Below are 8,416 nucleotides of genomic sequence, written 5' to 3' on the forward strand. Positions count from 1 at the left end.
CCTCCACACCAGCTACCACACCAGCTACCACCATTGCCACCAGCCCTTCACACCAACTACCACCCAGGAACCGGGACCACTCACTTCCACACCAACAACCTTCTTCCTATGGAATCTTCCCACCCACACTCACATACCAGCTACCACAGCCATCCACACCAGAGCTCCTTCTCCAACACCTTATGGGTGCCCGACCATCAACCACTTCACACACACACACACACACACACACACACACACACACTCCTCCGCTTCCACAATTTCTCCAAACGAGCTTCAGGGTGTTCACAGGACTTGAACTCACAACCTCTCTGCTCCAAGGCAGCAGCTCTAACCACTAGACCATGAGAGCTTCATGGAAACTAGCAGGGATGACTGTGGTCTTGGCCTGTTTTGACAAAATCATTTTTTTCCCCACCGGTTCATATACATTTGACTGGGATAGTACAGGCAAGCCGATAGCTAGTTCGGACTTAGCTTCGAATCCCCCCTCTGTGCGGTTACCCTGGCAAGCCATGTGTTGCGGGGGTATAGCTCAGTGGTAGAGCATTTGACTGCAGATCAAGAGGTCCTTGGCTCAAATCCGAGTGCCCCCTAACACACATTTTTTTGCTTTACGACTTAACCATATCCTACATATGTAGTAGTGGGGCTGAAGCTCAGTGGTAGAGCATTTGACTGCATGTAAAGAGGTCCGAGTGCCCGTAACACACATTTTTTTTCTTTACAAGCTTAACCGTATCCCACATATGTAGTTTATTGCAGAAAATTAAAAATGTTGAGGTACAGATGAGCTGCATGTTGCGGGGGTATAGCTCAGTGGTAGAGCATTTGACTGCAGATCAAGAGGTCCTTGGTTCAAATCCGCGTGCCCCCTAACACATGCATGCTTTTTTTTACAGCTTAACCACATCCTACATATGTTGTTTATAGCAGACCCCCACTAGCTTTGCACTGCAAGATTTTGGTCGCCTCATCCAGTTGATGAGCAGCCACCCTGGAGCGCAGAGGTTCAAGAGGTCCTTGGTTCAAATACAAATGCCCGCTAATGCACAATTTTTTCTTGGTGGGGCATTGTGGTCAGACAGAAAAGAACCATACAACTTCCTCTGTAGTATAAAGCAGCTGATAAGAGTAAAGAGCTTTAAATACAAGTCATTGTATGACCTGGGATGTCTGGTGGATTGGAAGATATCGGTGCATGGATGGACTGAGGCGAGGTGGATGTCAAGGAGAGCAGTTGTCGAGGTAAGTGGTTGGAGGAAGGTGTAGTTGTGGGGCATTGTGGAAGGTGGACTGAGGCATTCAGAGATCTTGACATAGCCAGTTGAGAGCTAGCTCCACCTTAGGTTGGAGTCCCCCCCCCCCCTTTCCTCTGTGCAGTTGCTCTGTGTGCCAAAACAGGCCAAGACCTTGGTCGCCGCATATGCCTGACAAGCAGCTCCCACGGCATAGTGGTTAGAGCAGCCGCCTTGGAGCGAAGAGGTTGTGAGTTCGAATCCTGTCAAGACCCTGAAGATGGCAGCTGTTAAAAGAGATGGATCGTGAGAACCTGGGATGTCTGGTGGATTGGAAGATATCGGTGCATGGATGGACTGAGGCGAGGTCGATGTCAAGAAGCATGTGGGATGTTGAAAATAAAAAGATGGGGGATTTTATTTGCCTTTTTTTTTTTTTTTTTTTTTATATCAAGAAAACCTCCTCTGCAATCCACCATTGCCTCCAGCCCTTCACACCAACTACCACCACTGCCTCCACACCAGCTACCACACCAGCTACCACCATTGCCACCAGCCCTTCACACCAACTACCACCCAGGAACCGGGACCACTCACTTCTACACCAACAACCTTCTTCCTATGGAATCTTCCCACCCACACTCACATACCAGCTACCACAGCCATCCACACCAGAGCTCCTTCTCCAACACCTTATGGGTGCCCGACCATCAACCACTTCACACACACACACACACACACACACACACACACACACACACACACACACACACACACACACACACACTCCTCCGCTTCCACACTATGCTGCCACAATTTCTCCAAACGAGCTTCAGGGTGTTCACAGGACTTGAACTCACAACCTCTCTGCTCCAAGGCAGCAGCTCTAACCACTAGACCATGAGAGCTTCATGGAAACTAGCAAGGATGACTGTGGTCTTGGCCTGTTTTGACAAAATCATTTTTTTCCCCACCGGTTCATATACATTTGACTGGGATAGTACAGGCAAGCCGAGAGCTAGTTCGGACTTAGCTTCGAATCCCCCCTCTGTGCGGTTACCCTGGCAAGCCATGTGTTGCGGGGGTATAGCTCAGTGGTAGAGCATTTGACTGCAGATCAAGAGGTCCTTGGCTCAAATCCGAGTGCCCCCTAACACACATTTTTTTGCTTTACGACTTAACCATATCCTACATATGTAGTGGTGGTGGTGGGGGGGAGGCGCCATAGGAAGAAGGTTGTTGGTGTGGAAGTGAGTGGCCCTGGGTGGTGGGCTGAAGGGCTGGAGGCAGTGGTGGTAGTTGGTGTGAAGGGCTGGAGGCAACGTTGAGGTACAAACAAGCCACATGTTGTGGGGCTGAAGCTCAGTGGTAGAGCATTTGACTGCATGTAAAGAGGTCCGAGTGCCACACATTTTTTTTCTTTACAAGCTTAACCGTATCCCACATATGTAGTTTATTGCAGAAAATTAAAAATGTTGAGGTACAGATGAGCTGCATGTTGCGGGGGTATAGCTCAGTGGTAGAGCATTTGACTGCAGATCAAGAGGTCCTTGGTTCAAATCCGAGTGCCCCCTAACACATGCATGCTTTTTTTTACAGCTTAACCACATCCTACATATGTTGTTTATAGCAGACCCCCACTAGCTTTGCACTGCAAGATTTTGGTCGCCTCATCCAGTTGATGAGCAGCCACCCTGGAGCGCAGAGGTTCAAGAGGTCCTTGGTTCAAATACAAATGCCCGCTAATGCACAATTTTTTCTTGGTGGGGCATTGTGGTCAGACAGAAAAGAACCATACAACTTCCTCTGTAGTATAAAGCAGCTGATAAGAGTAAAGAGCTTTAAATACAAGTCATTTACTAATCTGTCTAACTTTTTGGCACCAGTTAATTTAAAAAAAAAAATTGACACACGAGTATCCCTTTAAGATCTACGAATGTAACTCTTTGATCTTTTTGTGGTTTGACAAAACTTACATCTAAGTTACATTTATAGATTGAACCTACCACCTTCACACTGTAAGGTGGCAAGGCTAACCACTTAGCATTCAGAGATCTTGACATAGCCAGTTGAGAGCTAGCTCCACCTTAGGTTGGAGTCCCCCCCCCCCTTTCCTCTGTGCAGTTGCTCTGTGTGCCAAAACAGGCCAAGACCTTGGTCGCCGCATATGCCTGACAAGCAGCTCCCACGGCATAGTGGTTAGAGCAGCCACCTTGGAGCGAAGAGGTTGTGAGTTCGAATCCTGTCAAGACCCTGAAGATGGCAGCTGTTAAAAGAGATGGATCGTGAGAACCTGGGATGTCTGGTGGATTGGAAGATATCGGTGCATGGATGGACTGAGGCAAGGTGGATGTCAAGGAGAGCAGTTGTCGAGGTAAGTGGTTGGAGGAAGGTGTAGTTGTGGGGCATTGTGGAAGGTGGACTGAGGCGAGGAGGATGTCAAGGAGAGCAGTTGTCAAGGTAAGTGGTTGGAGGAAGGTGTAGTTGTGGGGCATCGTGGAAGGTGGACTGAGGCGAGGAGGACGTCAAGGAGAGCAGTTGTCGAGGTGAGTGGTTAGAGGGCGTTGCGGAGGAAGGTGTAGTTGTGGGGCATCGTGGAAGGTGGTCCACTGCCTGGAATGGAGGATTCTAGGTTGGGGATCTGCCAAAAGTGGTGTTGTGTCTGTCGAAGCATGTGGGATGTTGAAAATAAAAAGATGGGGGATTTTATTTGCCTTTTTTTTGTTTTGTTTTTTTTTTTTTATCAAGAAAACCTCCTCTGCAATCCACCATTGCCTCCAACCCTTCACACCAACTACCACTACTGCCTCCACACCAACTACCACCACTGCCACCAGCCCTTCACACCAATTACCGGGACCACTCACTTCCACACCAACAACCTTCTTCCTATGGAACCTTCCCACCCACACCACCACCACTCATGGGATTGGAAGATATCGGTGCATGGATGGACTGAGGCGAGGTGGATGTCAGGAAGAGCGGAATGGAGAGCAATGTCCCTGAAGACCCTGGAGCATGTCGCTGGATGGACTGAGGCGAGGAGGATGTCAAGGAGAGCAGTTGTCGAGGTAAGTAAGTGGTTAGAGGGCGTTGCGGAGGAAGGTGTAGTTGTGGGGCATCGTGGAAGGTGGTCCACTGCCTGGAATGGAGGATTCTAGGTTGGGGATCTGCCAAAAGTGGTGTTGTGTCTGTCGAAGCATGTGGGATGTTGAAAATAAAAAGATGGGGGATTTTATTTGCCTTTTTTTTTTTTTTTTTTTTTTATATCAAGAAAACCTCCTCTGCAATCCACCATTGCCTCCAGCCCTTCACACCAACTACCACTACTGCCTCCACACCAACTACCACCACTGCCACCAGCCCTTCACACCAATTACCGGGACCACTCACTTCCACACCAACAACCTTCTTCCTATGGAACCTTCCCACCCACACCACCACCACTCATGGGATTGGAAGATATCGGTGCATGGATGGACTGAGGCGAGGTGGATGTCAGGAAGAGCGGAATGGAGAGCAATGTCCCTGAAGACCCTGGAGCATGTCGCTGGATGGACTGAGGCGAGGAGGATGTCAAGGAGAGCAGTTGTCGAGGTAAGTAAGTGGTTAGAGGGTGTTGCGGAGGAAGGTGTAGTTGTGGGGCATCGTGGAAGGTGGTCCACTGCCTGGAATGGAGGATTCTAGGTTGGGGATCTGCCAAAAGTGGTGTTGTGTCTGTCGAAGCATGTGGGATGTTGAAAATAAAAAGATGGGGGATTTTATTTGCCTTTTTTTTTTTTTTTTTTTATATCACGAAAACCTCCTCTGCAATCCACCATTCACACCAACTACCACCACTGCCTCCACACCAGCTACCACCATTGCCACCAGCCCTTCACACCAACTACCACCCAGGTACCACCGGGACCACTCACTTACACACCAACAACCTTCTTCCTATGGAATCTTCCCACCCACACTCACATACCAGCTACCACAGCCATCCACACCAGAGCTCCTTCTCCAACACCTTATGGGTGCCCGACCATCAACCACACACACTTCACACACACACTCCTCCGCTTCCACACTCTGCTGCCACAATTTCTCCAAACGAGCTTCAGGGTGTTCACAGGACTTGAACTCACAACCTCTCTGCTCCAAGGCAGCAGCTCTAACCACTAGACCATGAGAGCTTCATGGAAACTAGCAAGGATGACTGTGGTCTTGGCCTGTTTTGACAAAATCATTTTTTTCCCCACCGGTTCATATACATTTGACTGGGATAGTACAGGCAAGCCGAGAGCTAGTTCGGACTTAGCTTCGAATCCCCCCTCTGTGCGGTTACCCTGGCAAGCCATGTGTTGCGGGGGTATAGCTCAGTGGTAGAGCATTTGACTGCAGATCAAGAGGTCCTTGGCTCAAATCCGAGTGCCCCCTAACACACATTTTTTTGCTTTACGACTTAACCATATCCTACATATGTAGTGGTGGTGGTGGGGGGGAGGCGCCATAGGAAGAAGGTTGTTGGTGTGGAAGTGAGTGGCCCTGGGTGGTGGGCTGAAGGGCTGGAGGCAGTGGTGGTAGTTGGTGTGAAGGGCTGGAGGCAACGTTGAGGTACAAACAAGCCACATGTTGTGGGGCTGAAGCTCAGTGGTAGAGCATTTGACTGCATGTAAAGAGGTCCGAGTGCCCGTAACACACATTTTTTTTCTTTACAAGCTTAACCGTATCCCACATATGTAGTTTATTGCAGAAAATTAAAAATGTTGAGGTACAGATGAGCTGCATGTTGCGGGGGTATAGCTCAGTGGTAGAGCATTTGACTGCAGATCAAGAGGTCCTTGGTTCAAATCCGAGTGCCCCCTAACACATGCATGCTTTTTTTTACAGCTTAACCACATCCTACATATGTTGTTTATAGCAGACCCCCACTAGCTTTGCACTGCAAGATTTTGGTCGCCTCATCCAGTTGATGAGCAGCCACCCTGGAGCGCAGAGGTTCAAGAGGTCCTTGGTTCAAATACAAATGCCCGCTAATGCACAATTTTTTCTAGGTGGGGCATTGTGGTCAGACAGAAAAGAACCATACAACTTCCTCTGTAGTATAAAGCAGCTGATAAGAGTAAAGAGCTTTAAATACAAGTCATTTACTAATCTGTCTAACTTTTTGGCACCAGTTAATTTAAAAAAAAAAAATTGACACACGAGTATCCCTTTAAGATCTACGAATGTAACTCTTTGATCTTTTTGTGGTTTGACAAAACTTACATCTAAGTTACATTTATAGATTGAACCCACCACCTTCACACTGTAAGGTGGCAAGGCTAACCACTTAGCATTCAGAGATCTTGACATAGCCAGTTGAGAGCTAGCTCCACCTTAGGTTGGAGTCCCCCCCCCCCTTTCCTCTGTGCAGTTGCTCTGTGTGCCAAAACAGGCCAAGACCTTGGTCGCCGCATATGCCTGACAAGCAGCTCCCACGGCATAGTGGTTAGAGCAGCCGCCTTGGAGCGAAGAGGTTGTGAGTTCGAATCCTGTCAAGACCCTGAAGATGGCAGCTGTTAAAAGAGATGGATCGTGAGAACCTGGGATGTCTGGTGGATTGGAAGATATCGGTGCATGGATGGACTGAGGCGAGGTGGATGTCAAGGAGAGCAGTTGTCGAGGTAAGTGGTTGGAGGAAGGTGTAGTTGTGGGGCATTGTGGAAGGTGGACTGAGGCGAGGAGGATGTCAAGGAGAGCAGTTGTCGAGGTAAGTGGTTGGAGGAAGGTGTAGTTGTGGGGCATCGTGGAAGGTGGACTGAGGCGAGGAGGACGTCAAGGAGAGCAGTTGTCGAGGTGAGTGGTTAGAGGGCGTTGCGGAGGAAGGTGTAGTTGTGGGGCATTGTGGAAGGTGGTCCACTGCCTGGAATGGAGGATTCTAGGTTGGGGATCTGCCAAAAGTGGTGTTGTGTCTGTCGAAGCATGTGGGATGTTGAAAATAAAAAGATGGGGGATTTTATTTGCCTTTTTTTTTTTTTTTATATCAAGAAAACCTCCTCTGCAATCCACCATTGCCTCCAGCCCTTCACACCAACTACCACCACTGCCTCCACACCAGCTACCACCATTGCCACCAGCCCTTCACACCAACTACCACCCAGGAACCGGGACCACTCACTTCCACACCAACAACCTTCTTCCTATGGAATCTTCCCACCCACACTCACATACCAGCTACCACAGCCATCCACACCAGAGCTCCTTCTCCAACACCTTATGGGTGCCCGACCATCAACCACTTCACACACACACACACACACACACACACACACACACACACACACACACACACACACACACCTCCGCTTCCACACTATGCTGCCACAATTTCTCCAAACAAGCTTCAGGGTGTTCACAGGACTTGAACTCACAACCTCTCTGCTCCAAGGCAGCAGCTCTAACCACTAGACCATGAGAGCTTCATGGAAACTAGCAAGGATGACTGTGGTCTTGGCCTGTTTTGACAAAATCAATTTTTTCATATACATTTGACTGGGATAGTACAGGCAAGCCGAGAGCTAGTTCGGACTTAGCTTCGAATCCCCCCTCTGTGCGGTTACCCTGGCAAGCCATGTGTTGCGGGGGTATAGCTCAGTGGTAGAGCATTTGACTGCAGATCAAGAGGTCCTTGGCTCAAATCCGAGTGCCCCCTAACACACATTTTTTTGCTTTACGACTTAACCATATCCTACATATGTAGTGGTGGTGGTGGGGGGGAGGCGCCATAGGAAGAAGGTTGTTGGTGTGGAAGTGAGTGGCCCTGGGTGGTGGGCTGAAGGGCTGGAGGCAGTGGTGGTAGTTGGTGTGAAGGGCTGGAGGCAACGTTGAGGTACAAACAAGCCACATGTTGTGGGGCTGAAGCTCAGTGGTAGAGCATTTGACTGCATGTAAAGAGGTCCGAGTGCCCGTAACACACATTTTTTTTCTTTACAAGCTTAACCGTATCCCACATATGTAGTTTATTGCAGAAAATTAAAAATGTTGAGGTACAGACGAGCTGCATGTTGCGGGGGTATAGCTCAGTGGTAGAGCATTTGACTGCAGATCAAGAGGTCCTTGGTTCAAATCCGAGTGCCCCCTAACACATGCATGCTTTTTTTTACAGCTTAACCACATCCTACATATGTTGTTTATGGCAGACCCCCACTAGC

The 8,416-nt window shown here is 48.9% G+C and overlaps 4 non-coding genes across 4 annotated transcripts; all 4 read left to right on the plus strand.

Annotated features, from left to right (window-relative positions):
• The first annotated feature begins 805 nt into the window (after positions 1-805).
• On the plus strand, positions 806-877 carry TRNAC-GCA (transfer RNA cysteine (anticodon GCA)). Its single transcript has one exon. It is a non-coding gene; the product is annotated as a tRNA-Cys (tRNA).
• Positions 878-2,740: 1,863 nt separating this feature from the next.
• Positions 2,741-2,812, plus strand: TRNAC-GCA (transfer RNA cysteine (anticodon GCA)). The gene has a single exon. It is a non-coding gene; the product is annotated as a tRNA-Cys (tRNA).
• Positions 2,813-6,016: 3,204 nt separating this feature from the next.
• On the plus strand, positions 6,017-6,088 carry TRNAC-GCA (transfer RNA cysteine (anticodon GCA)). The gene has a single exon. It is a non-coding gene; the product is annotated as a tRNA-Cys (tRNA).
• Positions 6,089-8,273: 2,185 nt separating this feature from the next.
• TRNAC-GCA (transfer RNA cysteine (anticodon GCA)) lies at positions 8,274-8,345 on the plus strand. The gene has a single exon. It is a non-coding gene; the product is annotated as a tRNA-Cys (tRNA).
• Positions 8,346-8,416: the final 71 nt, after the last annotated feature.

Source organism: Hyla sarda, chromosome 2 (genome assembly GCF_029499605.1).
Source record: "Hyla sarda isolate aHylSar1 chromosome 2, aHylSar1.hap1, whole genome shotgun sequence".
In the NCBI taxonomy this organism is placed as follows: domain Eukaryota; kingdom Metazoa; phylum Chordata; class Amphibia; order Anura; family Hylidae; genus Hyla; species Hyla sarda.